The sequence below is a fragment of the Rhododendron vialii genome, chromosome 2a, assembly GCF_030253575.1.
Source record: "Rhododendron vialii isolate Sample 1 chromosome 2a, ASM3025357v1".
Lineage (NCBI taxonomy): Eukaryota > Viridiplantae > Streptophyta > Magnoliopsida > Ericales > Ericaceae > Rhododendron > Rhododendron vialii.
The window spans coordinates 35859461-35863588 of NC_080558.1; positions in this window are offsets into that span (position 1 = coordinate 35859461).

Genomic DNA, 4128 nt, shown 5'->3' on the forward strand with positions numbered 1-4128 from the left:
GAACTTGTGGGCCGCAAGGTCAGAAGGTTTGGTTCTTGGGGCGGCAGAACCCGAAGGTTGCGGCCGCAAGGTTGTGGCTGAAATTTGTTTTTTTGTTCGTTTGGCTTCGGTTTCGTACATGGGTTCGCATGGGCTATATCTAAGGCCTAAAAATACATAATTATACATAGATGAGTGGTTGAAATGAATTATAATACCTCGGGTTGGTAGAATTGGATCGAAAACTGAAACTTTGAAATTGGAGAAGATGACTACGATTTTGGTTATGGAGGAACCTTGGGACCGAATAGAATGATGTTTTGGGATGCTTAGGGTTGTGGAAAGTGATTGGAACGGTTGAATTGGATTTCGGTTGGGTCTAGGTACAAAATCCACTTTTCTCTCTCTCATTTTCTCTCTCTAGAACTCTATGGATTGGAGCTCATTTTGGCCTTGACTTTTCTCTCTTTTCTGGCTTAGTGAAGTGTGGGGGGATGGTGGTGTGTTCATGGGTCAATGGAGAGGGGTCTATATAGGTTAATTTGGGAGAGGTTGGATAAGATCGCATTTATGGAGGTTGGGTTCGTTGGACTTGGAATGGATGAATTAAGGACAGGTTCGAAGTCAGAGAGGAAGCATGAGGTGGATAAGGATGAATTAAATCTCGGATTTTCTTGGATATGAAGAATTTTTCTATTTTGCGCATGGGGAATGAACATGGTTTTCTTGGAGGAAAAGAAATGGAGAGAGAGTGAGCTTTGGGAGATGATGAGCTGTGGGAGAGGGAGAGAGAGTGCCGAGGGAGATGCATGCATGCCGGTGCATGCATGTGTATATATTTATTAGTAATTATAAACGCATGTATATATATATATGAGAAAGAAAAAAAAATAATAATTAAGACCTAATAATATTATTGATATTATTATTACTATTTTAAAAAAAATTAGGGTCGAAAATCCGGATTGTTACAAAGAAACAGTAATTTGTTTGGTTTTGAGTTTTGAATTTTTTTTTGATCGAATAAGTGGAAAGAGATTTTTTTTTTGATCCGCAGTGGGAAGAGATAGAAAAATTTATTGAGAATTGTGCAGAGTGTAATGATCTACAATGCTAAGATTAATCTTATGCACATCTGAGACCCAATTTCTAAGTTTGGCAAGAATTCAAACACGGAAAGCTCTTTGAGAAACTCACACCCGCTGGCCTAAAAGCCCAAATAAAGAAAGTAAGAACAAACACTTAAAAGGCCAAAAGCCCAAATAATGGAACAAGCCCAGTCCATTAATGCTCAAACCAAAACCCTAACGACCCATTTGGATTAAAGATTTGATTTTGGGTGGATATAGAAGATGGTGGATTTGAGGGTGGATATGTAAGAAGGGTGAACCCATCTCCTAAGAAGAGTGGATTTGTAATCCAGTGTTTGGATGATTTTTTTTGAAGGGGGATTTGGAGGGTAGATATGATGGAATGTGGTGTAAAATGACTTAATTGCCCCCATTTAGTTATTTAATGGACAAAAATGGTTAATTTCATTATATTTAGAAGAAATACATGTTTATTATTAATTGTGGGATAAAATAAAATCATTATATGTTAAACATGTTGAAACCTCATTTTTATTAGGAATTTTATTGAGAATTGTGCAGAGTGTAATGATCTACAACGCTAAGATTAATCTTATGCCCATCTGAGACCCAATTTCCAAGTTTGGTAAGAATTGAAACACGGGAAGCCCTTTGGGAAACTCACACCTGCTGGCTTAAAAGCCTAAATAAAGAAAGTAAGATCAAACACTTAAAAGACCAAAAACCCAAATAATGGAACAAGCCCAGTCCATTAATGCTCAAACCAAAACCCTAAAGGCTCGTTTGGATGAATGATTTGATTTTGGGTGAATATAGAAGATGATGGATTTGAGGGTGGATATGTAAGAAGGGTGAATCCACATCCTAAGAAGAGTGCATTTGTAATCTAGTGTTTGGATGATTTTTTTTGAAGGGGGATTTGGAGGGTGGATATGATGGGATGTGGTGTAAAATGACTTAATTGCCCCCATTTAGTTATTTAATGGACAAAAATGGTTAATTTCATTATATTTAGAAGAAATACATGTTTATTATTAATTGTGGGATAAAATAAAATCATTATATGTTAAAAATGTTTAAACCTCATTTTTATTAGGAATTTTTTTTTTTGAAAAAAAAAACCAAAACTTTTAAAAATAACATGGTTAATTTATAAAACTAGTTAGGTAGTTGAAAGCACATGTTCAACAAATTAATTAGAGTGGTGGTTGAAAGCATGTCTCATAATCATATTTGGTAGGTATGATGTTTGTAGATGACATTGTCTTCGTAGATGAAATCCCTAGAGGTGTTAATATGAAACTAGAAATTTGGAGGAAAATATTAGAGTCAAATGGTTTTCGGAAAAGTAGGAGTAAAACTGAGTATATGGTGTACAAGTTTAGTGGTACCAGTAGTGCACATGAAGAAAGAGTGATGACCCAATATCAGGAGATACCAAAGAGTGATCATTTTAGGTATTTAGGCTCATTTATTAGTAGAGATGGAGATATTACCGATGATGTGACCCATAGGATCTAACTGTGGTGGCTCAAGTGGAGAAGCGCTACTGGTGTACTATGTGACAACCCATAGGATCTAAGTGGGGTGGCTCAAGTGGAGAAGCGCTACTGGTGTACTCTGTGACAAGAGGATATCCACAAAATTGAAGGAAAAATTCTATGGAGCTGCCATAAGACCAGCGATGTTTTATGTGACAGAATGTTGGCCTATTAAGAAATAATATGTGAGCAAGATGAGTGTAGTGGAAATGAGAATGTTGAGGTGGATGTGTGATAAGACTAGACGAGACATGATTAGAAATGACACAGTTCGTGAGATGGTAGGTGTAACATCTATAGAGGAGAAGTTGAGAGGGAAAATATGTTAATGTGGTTTAGGTATATCTATCATAGACCAGAAGATGCAGTACTTAAGAGAGTAGATATGATAGTTTTAGGTAGCAATGCTATGGGGAATGGTAGACTTAAATTGATATTAGATGCTATTGTGCGCAAAGATATGAGTATAATGAGTTTGTGTGAATAAGTGACCCTTAATAAAGCTCAATAGAGATAACAGATTTATGTAGCCGACCCCAAATGATTGGGACGTAAGGCTCGGTTTGGTTTGGTTTGGGTAGTGGTTGAAAGCACATGTTCAACAAATTTGTTAGATATATTATTCCATAAAAATCACTCAATTTTTTCATTCCATCCGATATCTCATCTCCATACAAATAATTAGTTTTATATTTTGATTTTTTGCCTCACAATGGCACGCCCCACATGCTAGGCTTGGAGCGAGGAAGAGGAGGAGACATTGCTAGAAAACATTACGAACCTTGTACATGAGAGAATGGACCGCAACCTCGTCCTCCTCTCTTTTCTCTCTTCTCTCTCTTCTTCTCAGTTTCATTTGTGGGATGAGAGAATGGACCGCAACCCCTGAGGAAAGGAAAAGGCAAGGGCAGCAAAGACCGGGGTACCCCCTATCGTTACAAATCCACCCGTGGGGTGGATTACAAACCTGAAGTTGGCAAATCAGGGGCTAAATCGGGGTAGGATTTTTGGCTACCAAAGACCGAAGAAGAGGAGGAGGCAGAGAAGTAATTAGAGCGCGTCCCAAATCCACCCTCATCTCTGGCATCCAAACAGGTTTTAACTACTGACTACAACTTCTGTTGCAAGCCAACATCATCGCTAGCCACCACGACCAAGTCAACTCCACTGCCAGCCACCACCAAAGAGACAACCACCGCCGCCCCACAAGCCGTTAGGTCAATAACCGAATGAATCTCAAGAGAAACATTGATGGAGACGTGTGAAACCTTTCAACCAAAGCCCGTTGGGGCAGCATCGCCATTAGTCAAATAGGAAAACCCCAACAGGAAAATCGGCGACCGACCAACGAAAGGGAGGAGAGAGGAATAGGGGATAGACGACAACAAAATCAACGACAAGAAAAGGAGGAACAATAGCAAGGGAGGGCGACGTCGGAGTCACTGGATCCAAGAATCATCAGATCGATCTGTCAAAACAACCCTGGGAGGAGACGTTAGAGTCGATGCTGTTGCGAA